Source organism: Vombatus ursinus, unplaced genomic scaffold, assembly GCF_900497805.2.
Source record: "Vombatus ursinus unplaced genomic scaffold, bare-nosed wombat genome assembly UNPS02014799.1, whole genome shotgun sequence".
NCBI lineage: Eukaryota > Metazoa > Chordata > Mammalia > Diprotodontia > Vombatidae > Vombatus > Vombatus ursinus.
The window spans coordinates 3,098,010-3,114,173 of NW_020954577.1; the positions used below are offsets into that span (position 1 = coordinate 3,098,010).

The 16,164-nt window shown below is 45.3% G+C and overlaps 1 protein-coding gene across 1 annotated transcript in view; it reads left to right on the forward strand.

Moving 5' to 3' along the window:
- Positions 1–220: 220 nt before the first annotated feature.
- Positions 221–16,164, forward strand: part of LOC114050550 (protein O-linked-mannose beta-1,4-N-acetylglucosaminyltransferase 2-like) — a 36,668-nt gene continuing 20,724 nt past the window's right edge. The window contains exon 1 of the mRNA XM_027872329.1: positions 221–301. The gene's annotated coding sequence lies outside the window, so the exon portion shown is untranslated. The remainder of the gene's footprint in view (positions 302–16,164) is intronic.

Here is a 16,164-nt window from a genome sequence, read left to right on the forward strand (position 1 = left end):
CGGAGCCGGTGCAGGAGGAGGGGCCGCGCCGGCGGCCGCAGCAGTGGAAGCTGGAGCAGCCACGGGAGCAGCAGCAGCTGCGGCAGCAGCTGGAGCGGGAGCAGCCGCGGGAGCAGCCGCAGCAGCTGCTGGAACCGCGGGAACAGGAGCAGGAGCAGCAGCAGCAGGAGCAGCAGGAGCCGCGGCAGCGGCGGCTGCGGCGGCGGCGGCCGTGGTCGTGGCCGTGGCCGTGGCCGTGGGCAGCCTACGTGCACGACGGGGATCCGGCCACCTGTCCCGGCTCCACCCCGCGCATCAGCAGGTGAGCCTGGGGGGGGCGCGATCCGGGGGTGCAGGGGCGCAGGGGCTCCCCTCCCACCGCTCCCACCCCTCCGGCCTGCCCCGCGGGACTCCCGCACTGGGTGGGGCGGGGGAGGGGGCGCCATCCAAGCGCGTCAGGCGGACATCAGCCTCGAGAGCGCCCCCCAGCGCCTTCTGGTGTGGCTGGCGTGGGGGCGGGGGCGCGCCATCGCGGCCCTAGGTGACAGTTGGTTTCGAGGTGGGAGCTGGAAGGAGGTTTCCCGAAGTGCGCATGCACTTTGCCAGAAAAGTCCCTCCTTCGAGGGGGAAGAGGCTGGTGGGCTGTGTGTGCGAGGACAAAAGGGGCAGCTGTCGTGGTGGGCCCGATGGTGGTCCGTGCTTTGGGCCGGGGCCCTGCATAGATGACCCCCGAGAATCAGTTTGGGGGGCAGCTGAGCTTAAGGAAGCGGGGAGAGGACCCGATCGGCTCGATGGGCTGGGCATGTTACGGGGGAGGGGGATGATGACATCTTCTGGGATGATGCTTTTTCCCTTTTTCGCGGTTAGCTGCTAGGCCAGGGCTTGCATTTTGCAGCTCGTTGTGAGCGCCACGAGGGAGAGTCTAGGCCTGAAAAGCCGTCCTCGTGCAGCTTTGCTAAATTGTAGCGATTTTTCTTTCTAGACTGACGTTAACAAATGGTCGATTTCATTGAATGGAAGCTGCTGTTGCAAGGGTTGGCCACGAGGGGTGCCGCTGTGAGAATGCGGCTATCTCAGGGCGCTAGCCGGCATTGCTACCAGAAAGGCAATTATTCAAAGAACATGGATTCAGAATCCTAAGACCCGGGTTCCCGTTCTAGCTCTGTCTCTTTCTTACTCAGTGCATAAAATGTTGGGCCTGGAGGCAGGAAGGCCAGAGTTCAAATGCAGCCTCAGGCACTCACTAGCTGGGTGAACCTCTGTCTGCCTCAGTTTCCTCATCTGTAAAATGGGGACAATAACAGCACCTCCCTGGAAGGGTTGTTGTCAGGATCAAATGAGGTGATAATTGTAAGACACTTGGCACGGTGCCTGGCACATAATTAGTGCTATCTAAATCTTAGCTGTTACTGTTGTTACCTTGTGACCTCGGGAGAGCCTTTTAACCTCCAGAACCTTAGCCGCTGCTGTTATTGTTACTATTATTGTTGTGTGACCTTGGGGAGGCTCTTAATCTTCTTGGCCCTAGCTTCCTCTTCTGTAAAATGAGGAGTTGGACCAGCTCACGTGTACACTCCCCTTCCAGCCCTAAATCTGTGGCTTAGATCAGGGCACTTAGACTTGTACAGGGCAGTCAGGCTGGACTGGGAATCAGAGGACCCCAGGTCCTCTGTAGGATGGGGTTTGGCCTAGCTCGATGCCCTCTGAGGTGCCCTCTGGGTTAGATGACTTGCCCCAGGTCACACAGGTGGGAAATGATGGAGCTGGGCTCTGAACCCAGCTCCTCTGATTCCAGATCTCACGCCTTTTCTCGAGCGCCGCCCAGCTTCCTACCTTCTCTTAGAGCTCATCAAATCCAGCCTCGTCCTTTTTACAGATGAGAAAGCCGATGCCCCAGAGGGGAAGCAGTCTGCATTAGTTCACTGTGGTAGAAAGCAACAGATTTGCACTCCTGCTTTCTTACTCTTGATGGGAGGGGGCTCTTTCCACTCTACTGGGCAGTATCTCGACAAGTTTTCCTTTGTTTATATGAAGGATAGTGTGTTAGGATTTGAAAAGCAAGGTCCTAGGTTCACAGATCAGCCTGATCCAACTTCTCCTTTTTATGGATGAGGGGACTGAGTCCCAGAGGAGTCAAGGACTTGCCCAGGGGGTACCCAGGTAGTAGTGGCAGAGGACAGCAGCCCTCTCAGACATCGTTTCAAATCTGTTGTTCTGCATGACCTTGGTTCTGACTTCCCAGGCTCCTTTCCTTAGTTTAGACATGGTTCATTATTCTAGTGGATTGCATGGACGGAATTGAAGCAGTTTGAAATAGAATAAGGAAAAGGTCGGGGGGGGGGGGAGGACAGGGTGAGGCGTGTTGACAAGAGACCTCCTGACCTAGAATGAGTAATGCGCCAGATTTTTAGGAAAAATAGGCAAATTGGACCTGGATTTGTAGCTGTTGAGCTGGAAGGGGTCTCATGTCTGACTAATTCTGTTCCCTCATTTTACAGAAAAGAGGTTAAGAGATTTTCCCCCAAGTCACACATGTACTAAGTGGCAAAGGCAGAATTTGAACCCTAGGCCATAAGAAAGCCAGCTGATGTCAGGGATTGCCTTTTTTTTTTTCCCCCAAGGCAGATAATTCCCTGAATAACTCCAGGGGTCCATATGGATGCCTCTCATTCTCTTAGCTCCCCAGTCTGTTTATTGGGAGCTAATGTTCAAAATGAGGCCCCGAGGCCCCCAAGATCCTGAGTCATTGAGGAAAGATGAAATTATCCCAGGCTGTCAGCACCGGGAGGGACCTCAGAGACCATCTCCCCCCTCCTCTCGGTTTCCCGCTGACCAAGCTGAAGCCCAGAGAGTCAATGACAAAGCTGAGACGAGAAAGGGGACTTTGCTCCGTCGGGATCTTTCCGTCACAAGTGGGCTGCCGGACCTCCAGAGGCTGGGGGTGTTTCCCCCAAGCCTTGATCTGGGAAGGTGGGGAGTGCCTGGTGTTTGTATCAGACACCCTGAACTGGGGAGAGGGGGCCCTTGGGTCTAGAGTCTGACCGCCTTGTTTTTCAGATCAGGAAACCAAGGCTCAAATAAGTGAAACGACTTGCCCAGAGTCGTCCAACTGGCATTAGAGGCAGTATTTAAACCTAGAATTTTCTACTTCCTGCTGTCTGGCTGCTGTAATACTCCTTTAGGGAGCAAAGGATGCTGTGTCAGCAAAGACCCCTTGTGGATGGCAGTGGGTTACTGTGGTCTGTCTTACTCCCCATCTGGGAGTCGCAGGAAGTGATTGGGCTAGGGGCTCGACAGATGCAGAGCAGAGTTTATCTACTTACTGAGGTTGAGCACAATGCAAGGAAGTGGATAGAGCACCAGCCTTGGAGTCAGGAAGGTCTGGATTCAAGCCTTACCTCTGACATAACTGGCTGTGTGACTGTAGGCAAGTCCCTCAACCTCTCAGTGTCTCAAGCAACTCACTAAGACTCCAAGTGTACATGATGTATACATATATATAATATGTAATCTATAACAACGATGATAATAATTGACCGTATATATGGTGCTTCAAGGTTTGCAAAGGACTTTCCACACATTAGCATGTTGGCCCACAACCACCCCATGAGGTAGGTATTATAAACATTACCATTGTCTCCATTTTACAGATGGGGAAACTGAGGCAAAGTAGACTAAGACCTCAGCAATCTGTGATTTCATTCATTTGGATATTCCACCCACCGGTATAGGTCTCAGCCCCGTCCCGTCCATTTTAGTGGGTGGTCTTTGAAAGAGTCTGTGGATGAAAAATCCAGGCCCTTGCTGACAGTCAGATGCTAAGCTTCTTCAGATTAGGTGATGGGGCCCTCGAGTGTCAGAAAGTAGAGTTTGTTGCCAACTTTTATGCTGAGCCTTTCTGGCTCACTGGGACCTGCCGGTGTCCCCGTTGGCCCAGCCTTCCAGAGCCCAGGGTCACCCCAGTCTCATGGGGAGACTCATCAGAGGACTTTAAAGGAAAAAACTGGAGAAATTTTCAACAAGACAAAGAGGTCTGGTTAATCGGAAGTCAGCAAAGGTTAATCAGAAAATTCACTTAACCAGAATATTGCTCCCTGGGCATTCTGGGTTATTGAGATGTTGTGGCTTGTGGACCCAGGGACACATTAGAGGGTGTCATGTCCCTGCCGCCATCATCCTAGACCAGCGTTGCAAGTAAGATGGGGTACTGCTCCTAATTCTGTTCTTCACCCCGACCACAGATCCCCCCACCCCTCAGGACTTTCTTGGTCATTCCCCGGCTCTGACTTCGTTCTCAGCCCCAGAGTTGGCCTGTTCAACTCCGCGGCGTTCTCTGAGCTCAGATCCCTCGAGCTGCCTCCTCCTGCTCAGGAAGAGGAGGGAGGCACGCAGCTGGGCTAACTGGAGTACATCCTTTCATCTCAACCAGGCACTGCATCCAGGTATCCCTTCTGTTCTCTGACTGAGTCCATCTCGTTCCCCACAGAAGCTTCTCTTCTCTTCTCTCCTCAAGGCTTCCCTTTCCTGCCTTTCTCAGCTGATGACCTCATCACAGACTCCTTTGTGAAGACTGAGACCATTCACCATCAGCTCTGTCCTTTCCCCTTTTCATCTTAAAACCCTTTGACCTCATCCTCTACTGTTGTTCTTCTTCTAGTCTCTGATAATGTCCTTCCCCTTTCTAAGGCCAGTCCCTCTACCTGTGCCCCTGATTCTATCCCCTCCAGTCTTCTCTGTCACATTGTCCGCTCGATCATTACTACCACCCCATCTTTCCATCCTGAGTCTCTCCCCATCCACTGGTTCCACCTCAACTGTCTTCAAACATACCCATGTCCTCCCCATCCTTAAAAACCTTCACTAGACCCTGCCATCACCTCACAGTAGTCTCAGCCAAAATCGTAGAAAATGGCAACTCATCTCAACTTGGTTTCGCCTTGTTTACTCCTAAACCCTTTGTGGTACGGCTTATGACTTTATAATTCAACTGAAATGGCTCTCTCCGAAGTCATCAGTGACCCTTCATTGCCAGGTCGGATGATCTTTTCTCAGTGTTTGTGCTTCTTGACCCCACTGTTGTATTGTACCCTAGTGACCCCCCACCCCCATCCTGCAGCACATTCTCTCTTCCCTGGGTTTTCATGACACCACCACCAGGTGGTTCTCTTCGTACCTGTCTGACCACGCCTTCTCTTCACCCTAGCTCATCATTTGCATCATACCCCCAACTTGGAGTTTTCTCCGAGTTCTGTCCTGGGCACACTTCTTTTGTCTTTCTGTATTCTATCTCTTGGTGATCCCATCACTGATGAGTTTTATTTTCATTTCCATGCAAATTTATATTTCCCAGAAAGTCTCACTTTCTCCTGAGCCCCAGGCCTGCATCATCAGTTACATTCTGGACATTTCAAATTGGATGTTCTGGAGACACATAGAAGATTCAATATGTCCAAACCAGCTCATCACCTTTTTCCATCAACCCATCCCTCTTTCAAAATTCCCTCTTTCTGTGTTTTTCAAAACCCTTTTACTAAATAGGACCACACAGTAAGGCTATACAGATATAGCTTCCTAGGACCTTTGTGAATGGGGTGCCCTTGAGACATTAACAACTATAGCTGATTCCAGAAAAAAACAGTTCATCCAATCCAAAGAGCCACCACCCCTTCTTTAAGGGAAAATTGTGTGTGTGTGTGTGTGTGTGTGTGTGTGTGTGTAATCTATATATCTATATATCCACACACACATACACACAGATATAGATAGATACACACACATATATAATTTATTTCTTTTTTTAAATTTGCGTTCCAAATTCTTTCCCTCATCCCCTTCTCCCACCCATTGTGAAGGCAAGAAATGTGATATCAGTTATACATGTGAAAAATGCAAAATATGTTTCCATATTAGCCACTTTGCAAAAAAAGCAAGAAAGATAAAGCAAAAAAAAATTATGCTTCAGTCTACATTCAGAATCCATCAGTTCTTTCTCCGGAGGTGGATAACATTTTTCATCTTACGTCCTTCAGAATTGTCCAGGATCATTGTATTGCTGAGAATAGCTAAGTCATTCACAGTTGATCTTTGTACAATGTTGTTGTTACCATGTACAATATTCTCCTGGTTCTGCTCACTTCAATTTGCATCAGTTCACATAAGTTTTCCAGGTTTTTCTGAAACCGTACTGCTCATCATTTATTATAGTACAATAGTATTCCATCACAATGATAAACCACAACTTGTTTGGCTATTCCTCAGTTGATGGGCCTCCCCTCAATTCCTAATTCTTTGCCACCAAGAAAGGTCCTTTGTCTTTTTCTTAGATCTCTTTGGGATGTGGATCTAGTAGGTGGTATTGCTGGGTTAGAGGGTATGCAATTTTCTAGCCCTTTGGCCATAGTTCCAAATTGCTTTCTAGGATGGTTGGATCAGTTCACAACTCCATCAACAAACAGTGCAGTAACATCCCAATTTTTCCATATTTCCTCCAACATTTGTCATTTTTCCCGTCATATTAACCAATCTTTTAGGTGTAAGGTAGTATCTCAGAGTTGTTTTAATTTGAATTTCTCTAATTAATTCTCTAATAATTTTTTCGTATGACTATAGATTGCTTTGATTTCTTTTTTCCAAAAGCTACCTATTTATATCCTCTGACTTTCAATTGGGGAGTGACTCATATTCTTATGAATTTGACTCAGTTCTTTATATATTTGAGAAATGAGATCTTTATCAGGGAAACATGATATATTTTTCCCTTTCCTTCTAATCTTGGCTGCATTGGTTTTGTTTGTGCAAAACCATTTTAATTTCATGTAATCAAAATTATCCATTATACTTCCTGTGATCTTCTATCTCTTGTTGGGTCATAAATTCTTCTCATTCATAGATCTGACGTGTAAAATATTCCATGTTTTCCTAATTTACTTATAACATGTACCAATTTTGACCTTATCTTGGTATACAGTATGAGATATTGTTATATACCTAGTTTCTGCCAGATTACTTTCCAGTTTTCCCAGCAATTTTTGTCAAATCATGAGTTCTCACCCCCCAAATTTAGACCTTTAGGTTTATTAAACACTAGCTTACCATGATCATTTACCACTGTGTATTATTGTGTATCTAATTATTGCACTGATCCACCAGTACCAGATTTCTTAGCCAGTACCAGATTGGTTTGATGATTTTGCTTCGTAAGTTTGAGATCTGGTACAGCTCGGCCACCTTTTTCACATTTTTTTCATTGATTCCCTTGATATTCTTGATCTTTTGTTCTTCTAGATGAATTTTGTTATTATTTTTTCTAGCTCTATAAAATAGTCTTTTGGTAATTTGATTGGTATGACATTGAATACGTAAACTAACTTAGGTAGAGTTGTCATTTTTAATTATATTGGATCAGCCTACCCATGAGCGATTTCTATTTCTCCAGTTGTTTAGATCTGACTTTTAGTGTTTTATAATTGTGTTCATAAAGTTCCTGCATTTGTCTTGGCCGGTAGATACCCAAGTATTTTACGTTGTCTGCAGTTATTTTAAATGGAATTTCTCTATCTCTTGTTGGTAATGTACAGAAATACTGATGATTTATGTGTGTTTACTTTATATCTTCAGACTTTGCTGAAATTGTTAATTATTTCAATTAGTCTTTTAGTGGGTTCTTTAAGTATATCACCATATAGTCTGAAAAGAGTAATAGTTTTGTTTCCTCATTGCTCATTCTAATTCTGTCGACTTTTTTTCTTGTCTCATGCTGTAGTTAGTAATAGTGGTGATAATGAGCGTCCTTCCTTCACCCTGATCTTACCGAGAAGGCTTCTAGCTTATCCCCATTACAGATAATGCTTGCTGATGGTTTTAGATAGACACTACTTATCATTTTAAGGCAAACTCCATTTGTTTCTATGCTTTCTAGTGCTTTTAATAAGAATGATTTTATTTTATATTTTATATATTTTATCAAAAGCCTTTTCTGCATCTGTTGAAATAGTCATATGATTTTTGTTGGGTTTGTTATTTTTATGGCCAATTATGCTGATAGTTTTTCTATTATTGAACCAGCCCTGCATTCCTGGTATGAATCCCACCTGGTAATAGTGTATGATTTTTGTGATTTAATACTGTGATCTTCTTGCTAGTATTTTATTTAAAATGTTTGCATCAATATTCATTACGGAAATTGGTCTATAGTTTTCTTTCTCTGTTTTGCTCTTCCTGGCTGTAAGTATCAGTACCATATTAGTGTTATAAAAAGAATTTGGTGGGACTCTTTATTTGCCGATTTTTTCAAATAGTTTATATAATATTGGAATTAATTGTTCTTTAAATGTTTGGTAGAATTCACTTGTGAATCCATCTGGTCCTGGGAATTTTTTCTTAGGGATCTCAATGATGACTTGTTAAATTTATATTTCTAAGATAGGGTTATTTAATCTGGGCAATTTATATTATTTATATTATATTTTAAAAATATTCATCCATTTCACTTAGATTGTTAGACTTATTGGCATATAATTGGGCAAAATATCTCCTAATAATTGCTTTAATTTTTTCTTCATTAGTAGTGAATCCCTTTTCATTTTTTGACACTGGTAATTTAGTTTTCATCTTTTTTTAAATCAAATTAACCAATGGTTTATTTATTATATTGTGCTGTTGTTTTTTTTTTTTTTTTTTAATAAAATCAGCTACAATTAGTTCAGTGGTTTTCTTTCTTTCAATTTTATTAATCTCACCTTTGATTTTCAGGATTGCAGGATTTGATCTCTAATGGAGGATTTTAAATTTGTTCCTTTTCTAGTTTTTTTTTTTAAATTGCATGCCCAATTCATTGATCTGCTTTTTCTCTAATATATTGATGCAAGTGTTTAGTGACATAAAATTTCCCCTAAGTAAGTAGTGCTTTGGCTGAATCCCATAAATTCTGTCTGATTGTTGTCATTCCCTTTAAGGAAATTATTGATTGTTTCTGTGATTTGTTCTTTGACTCACTCTTTCTTTAGGATTAGATTATTTCATTTCCAATTAATTTTTAATTTATGTTACATGGCCCTTTGTTGAATGTAATATATATTGCATTATGATCTGAAAAGGATGCATTTAATATTTCTGCTTTTCCTTATTTGTCTGTGGGGTTTTTATGCCTTAATTCATGGTCAGTTTTTGTATAGGTACCATGTAATGTTGAGAAAAAGGTGGTATTTCTATTCCCATTCATTTTTCTATCAGAGGCCTATCACATCTAACTTTTCTAAAAATGATACTCCTTTCCTTAACCTCTTATTTATTTTCTAGTTAGATTTATGTAGTTCTGAGAGGGGAAAGTTGAGGTCCCCTGCTAGTATAGTTTTGCCGTCTATTTCCTCCTGCAGCTCATTTAACTTTTCCTTTAAGAATTTGGATGCTATGCCATTTGGAGAAGGTCTGTTTAGTACTGATATGACTTCATTTCTGTGGTACCCTTTAGCACAGTGTTGTTCCCCTGCTTATCTCTTTCAATGAGGTTTATATTTACTTTTATTTTTTCTGAAATTATGGGTGCTACCCCTGCTTTTTTTTTTTTACCTCAGCTGAAGCATAATAGGTTCAGCTCCAGCCCTTACCTTTATTCTGTCTCTTTGTTTCAAGTGTGTTTCTTGTAAACCCCTATTTCTGTTGAAAGCAGTATCGTTCTTTTTTTCTTTTTACAAGGAAGTCACAGCCAAAAAATTTATTTTTCAATATATTTAGATTACAAGATCGAGATTTAGAACTGGAAAGGACCTTAAAGGCCATGAAATGCAACCTGTTCATTTATAGTTGAGGAAAATAATGCACAGAGCAGTTAAGTGATTTGCCTGAGATCACACAGCTACTAGTGTCAGAGGAGAGATTTGAACCCGGGTCCTCCTGACTCCAAGTCCAATATTCTATACAACACTCCATATCTGAAATATATTTAACATGTATGCATAACTTTTTGAAGTTAAGAAGTGAAAGCACAGGGTCAGCTAGGTGGCGCAGTGGCTAGCGCACTGCCTAGCGCACTGCCCCCCCCCCCGAATCAGGAGGACCCGAGTTCAAATCCAGTCTCAGACAGATGACACTCACTAGCTGTGTGACCCTGGGCAAGTCTTAAACTTAACCCCAATTGCCTTGCCAAAAAAAAAAAAAAGTGAAAGCACAAAAACCAGATTCCTGTCTTTAACTTACGTTGGACCTGACAGTGACTCTATTAATTAAGTCATGCCATTACTGTAAAGCAAAGTACAGAGTTGGACTGACCAGATAACCAAAGGTTATCTAGTTTAAGCCTCCTCATTTTACAGAGATAGAAACTTGTTATATTTTTAAATGTGTCTTCCAAGAAAAATCTTCCCTATGGGCATTACTTTTACTATTCTTGCCTAGAAGAAATTGTGTAAGCTCACAGGTTTCTCCTAAATTTCTTCCAGTTTGCATCACTAGGGGTTCATAATGTTCTAAGCTAATCAGTAAAACTTAGATGATGATTCAAGCAGTACCATTATTCAAGAAACCTTTCCCAGGTCTCCTTCATTTTACTGCCGTCCCCCTGACGCTGCCTCATTTATCCTGGATGTAGGTTGTCTGCCCTTAGACTATGAATAGCCGTTTGAGAGCACGGTCTTTTGTTTTTTGTTTTTTGTCTTTTTTTTGCATATTTTCCTTTTTTATATCCCCAGTGCTTAGCAGAGCCCAGCCCTTAAAAGACACTTCATAAATGGCTTCTGTATGGCATGGCATTTATCCTGTATATACCCATTTATATATGTACATGTTGTCACCTCTCCCAGTAGAAAGCAATTTCCTTGAGCCGAGAACTGGCTGCTGTTGTACTCCCAAAGTCTGCCTAGCATTTAGGAGGTGATCAGTACTTTTTTGTTGATTGATTGATTGATTGGTGGATCTCATTCCCCTTGCTTTCTGGCATCCATCTCCTTGGTCTAAGAAGGGGCTGAGGCTATAGACAGGTAGCCTGCGGGCAGTGAGGCTGTTGGAAGAAAATCGGACACCATTAGATGAATGAATGAGATGCCGGGAATACCTCAGAGCGTCTGACCACGTTTTTGTGGTCTGATTTCTCGGAGCGTCTCAAGTTTCTTCCCATTTCCCAGAATCTCAGGGCCACAGAAAGGTTAAAGATATGAGCACAGATAGTGTGGAAGGCAGCTTAGAGGTTGTCTAATCCAACCTCATTTTATTTTATTTTATTTAGTTTATTTTCAGTTAACAAGTGTTTATTTTCTCTTCCTCCACACTGCCCCCCATCCGTCATCCATTTCCTCATTTTACAGACTAAATAGCCGAGGGAGGAAATGGCAGAATCAGGATTCAAACACACCACCTTTGAATCTCGCCCCAGGTTGAGTTCCCTTGCCTCACATTCGCATTGCCTGTCTGATTAGGAAGAACTTGGCAGTCTTGGATGCTCCAAGTACCGATGTTCTGTTAGTCAGTCAACAATCATTTACTAGGCGCTTCCTATGTGCCAGGCACTGTGCTGAGTGCTCAGGATTTAAGGAAAGAACAGAACATTGGGGGTTTCAGAGGCCCCAGAGGCTAATCCTGCTTTCTGAAGGGATGAGGCTGAGAGGACGATCTCTTTGGCTAGAGTGCTGTGGATGCCGTGCCCTCCCGGGGTAATGGGAAGAGCTAGCCTGGGCCTCAGTTTCTTCATCTGTAAAACGCCCAAGAGTGGGCTGGCTGACCTCTGCTCTCCCTTGCAGCCAGGGCCTTTGGGGGTCCTCCAAGGCCTCGCTGGGTCTGCCCAGATGGGTGCCGCCCCCCCAAAGAAGCTGTAGAATCCCAGCACCTTGTGCCGGGTTAGCCTCTACAGTGCGGCCGTCTGAGCCGTCTGTGGAAGCGGCATCCTGGTGGGTGAAGCCGCCTGTCGCCACGTTACAGTTAACGGGCTTTGTTTCTCCTTCTGAGACGGCCCCCTCCCTCTGTGACCAGGTGTGGGCCCAGGCCGTCTACCCGGGGTGGTCACTGATGCCGCTGAGCGGCAGGAGGAAGCTTCCTTCTCAGGGATGCTGCTGACCGAGAGGGCGTGGCCACGCCAGAGCTCACTGATGCTTCGTTTAACCGTCAATCATCGAGCATTTGTTAAGCACCCACTGTGTGCCCAGTACCGTGCTAAGTGCTAGGGACACAGAGAGAGACAGACACAGCCCCTGCCCTCCAGGAGCTCACCTTCTAATGGGGGAGACAACGTGCAGTTACTTAGAAACACACAAGACCCTTACACCAGGGAACACCCAGACTAACTAAGCCTACCCCTTTACGCAGAGACAGTGTGGTGCAGTTATCTAATGAACATCAGGGGAGGGATTGAAGCCAGGCGCTCCAGCCACTGCACCACACTGTCTCTTATATATATACACACACATATGTATATATATATATATATATACACACATGTATATACATACACACACACACATATATATATATTTATACATATATATGGTGTCCCAAAAGCCTTAGTGTGGTTTTAAGCTTAAATATGTATATATGTTTATAGTTACATATTTAATTAATGTATTTACTAATAATAAATAATAAATTTAATTAAATAAACATGACCATAATCTATATGTATATTTAATATATAATGTTAAATATTCGAACGCTGGTCTTCCTGACTCTGAATCCAGCTGGGCGGCCACTATATTGTACTCTCCCTAACAACAGTAATAATATTATGTACATAGTGTCTTACGGCACTATTCAGTTGGTCCTCTCCACGGCCTTAAGACGTTAAATGGTACAAATATTATTGTCTCCATTTTACACACAGGGAAACCGAGGTACAGAGGGGTTAGGCCTTTCCTGATCCTCCCAGATGCTAGTACCTTCACCAACCAGGACCTCCCCATACCAGTGAAATCACAAGTCTGGTTTAAAAATAACTGCTCAAGCCCTGTGCCGGATGCCGGGGTGATGAGGACAGAACAGCTCAGAGTGCTCCCTGCCCTCGAGGCTGTCGCCTTCTAGCTCAGTGGACACCTTGGTGTGGATGCCCTTCCCTGTTCTGGCCCTGGGAGTTAGGGCAGTGATCACGTGTAATGCGTACACACTTTTTAAAGATGTCCCAGAAAGGAGGCAGTTCCAGCTGGAGGCCACAGCCAGGAAGCCCTTACTGGCCGAGTGACCCTAGCCAGGTCATTTCGTGGTGCCGACCCGTATGGTCCTTGTCTTTATCCCCATCTCTCCCAATAGAAAGTAAGGCACTCCAGGGCAGGACCCTCTTCATTGCGGCCTTTTTTCCCGTCACCTGGCACATGGTGGGTCCTTAGGGAGTCCTTGATTAGTTGTTGGGAGACCTCCCTGGGCCTCTTTTACAGAAGCTGGCCAGCCAGAGGCCGCCTTTGGCCTCTGTATCTGTACCCCACCCTGGTTTCTCTCTCCTCCTGGCCCCCCGGGGCCTGAGCCGGGCAGGGTGGCAGCTGGGTGCAGCCCCCAGGGGAAGCGTGGGTCCCTTCCCCTCAGAGCCAGCCCTCAGCCTCCCTGGGTGGCACACGGCCTCTTCTCCCTCCCCACTCTCAGGTTCTGATCTCAGCAGGTGCAGCGGCCTCATTTACTGCTTCTTGCTGTGGCCGGTAGGAACAGACAGCATCCTAGAAAGGATCCATTATACCTGCGGGAATCATAATGTTTAACTGACCAGGGGGCTGAATGAGGCCAAAGAGTTGGCTGTGGGCCTTCTGCCTCCTCCAGCCTCCAGGAGGATTTTTTTCCTGTATTTTTCTATTGCAGATTTATTTTCAGGCACATTCTTAATCCTCTGCTCTTTCTTTTTATTTTAGAGTTTTTTTGTTTTGTTTTTGTGTTTGTTTTTTTTGTGAGGCAGTTGGGGTTAAGTGACTTGGCCAGGGTCACACAGCTAGTGAGTGTTATGTGTCTGAGTCCGATTTTGAACCCAGGACTTCCTGACTCCAGGCACACTCCACTGTGCCACTTAGCTCCCTCTAATCTTCTGCTCTTTGAAAAAATTCCTTTGCTCACTTGGGTCTCATCCCACCTGAGCCAATTAGGACCTTGTGTTTTGCACATGAGTTCAGTTTACAAGTCCGTGCCTTGGGTGGATAGAGAGAGAAATCATGTTTGTCTAATCAGTACTGAGATGAAAGGCAGATAGCTGGCCTTGAAGTCGGTATGTCCTGAGTTCGAGTTTCGCCTCTGACTGTCAGACACTGGCTGGTGACCCTGGGGAAATCACTGACCTTTTCCCTGCTTTAGGCAGCTCTAAGACAGAAGGTGCTTTGGTAGAGGGCATTTCCACACTAGGAAGGGATTTGCTTCCACCAACAAAATGCACACATTTTTAAGTTCATAAAATAAAATACATGGGGTCATGAAGGAAGAGAACAGAGTAAAATACTTATCAACTTTTCTTTTTTTTCCAAAATTCATGGATCCTGGGTTAAGAACCTTCAGTTTAAGTGAAGCAGGCCAGATTTGGCTTGGAGTTTGGAGAATGAAGAAGGGATTCTTTTTTTCTTCTTTTAAGGTTATTCCATGGACCTAGACAGGTTCCTTAGTGAATTATTTTTATTTTATTTATTTATTTTTTAGGCAGTTGGGGTTAAGTGACTTGCCCAGGGTCACACAGCTAGTAAGTGTCAAGCGTTTGGTCTGAGGTCAGATTTGAACTCAGGTTCTCCTGACTTCAGGGCCGGTGCCCTATCTGCTGCACCACCTGGCTGCCCCCCTTGCTAGCTTCTCTTGGAAGGCGGGACATGGGGCCTGCTGACCCGAGGTGGGATTTTGATCTATCTGGGGACAAGTAGTTTGAAGTAAGAGAGTGCCAGCCTACAATCACATATCACCTCTTCCCTGGTTGGGCAGGAAGATGTGAAAGTAGCATGATTAAAGTTAATGGTGCAGGGCCCTATAAAGGTCTAATGAAAAGCATCTTTCTTGTGTAACGAGTTTACTTTCAAAGGACACAGTTTTGTGGTCTCTGGGTACATTCCACAAGGCCCTGGGGAGGAGACTGTGTGGCGTGGAGCTCCCCCAGTTCCTTTCCTAGCATCATCCTCATCTTAGCAAGTTAGCATTTATATACCACTTTAAGATGAGAATAATAGCTAGTATTTAGATAGTACCTACTATGTGCCAGGTACTGTACTAAGCGCTTTACAATTATTATCTTATTTGATCCTCTCAGCAGTTATGAGGATCAAATCAATATTATTACCCCCATTTTACAGATAAGGAAACTGAGGCTGTCAGAAGCTAAGTGACTTGCCCAGGGTCACCCAGCTCTTCATGAGACTTGCAAAGAGCACTGGAAGCGGAGGTGCAGGGTTCAAATCCCAGCTCTGAGTGACCTGACCTCAGTTTCCTCATCTGTAAAATGACCGTGTTGGGCCAGATGGCCTCTGAGGTTCCTACCCCCTCTAAATCTGTGGCCCTTTTTCAGGGCGGAGCAGGACTGAAGGATCCGGGGTGGTCTTCCCAGAGCCCCGAGGAGATCAGAAGCTGGCCCCGGCTCCCCGTGCGAGCCCCCAGGCAGCCTCGATGAGCCTGGGCTGGGGGTGGAAGGAGAGGGCAGCACCTCACCGTACAGGCGAGGAAAAGCAAGGCCAGAAAGCGAAGACCCCCCTGGGGAGGGCAGAGAGTTGTCCAGAGGCCCGGGAGAAGCCCTCCTACACCAGAGGCAGCATTGGGCCCCTCCTTCTCCTGGGCCGGGCATGGGGGGTCTGGGGGGGGTCACTGCCAGACTGGGCTGGGGGAGGACGGGGAGGAGGGGGAGGGCTCTGGCTCGTCTTCCTTCCAAAGTGGGCCCTCCCAGCGAGGCGGGCTCCGCTCCTTCCGGACGTCAGGGCACCTTCCGTCAGGTAGTTTCTGGCTGGTGACACGCTGATGGCTCCTGGTGATTTAAATTGACCTCCTCTGAGATGAGAAGGCAGTTAACCTTAAAAACCTTATCTCGTTTGATTTATAGGTCTGCGTTTCAAAGGCAGCAACTGATTTGCCAATTACATTTATTGCTTTTCTATTCCTTGTCCTCCCTTCCTCCCTCCCTTCCTTTTTTCCTCTCTTCTTTTCCTTCTTTCTTCCCTCCTTTTCTCTCTCTCCCTCCTGTCCTTTCTCCTTCCTTCCTTCCCTCCCTCTTTCTCCTTCTCTTCTTCCTTCCTTCCCTCCCTCCCTCTTTTTCTCTCTCTCCCTCCTATC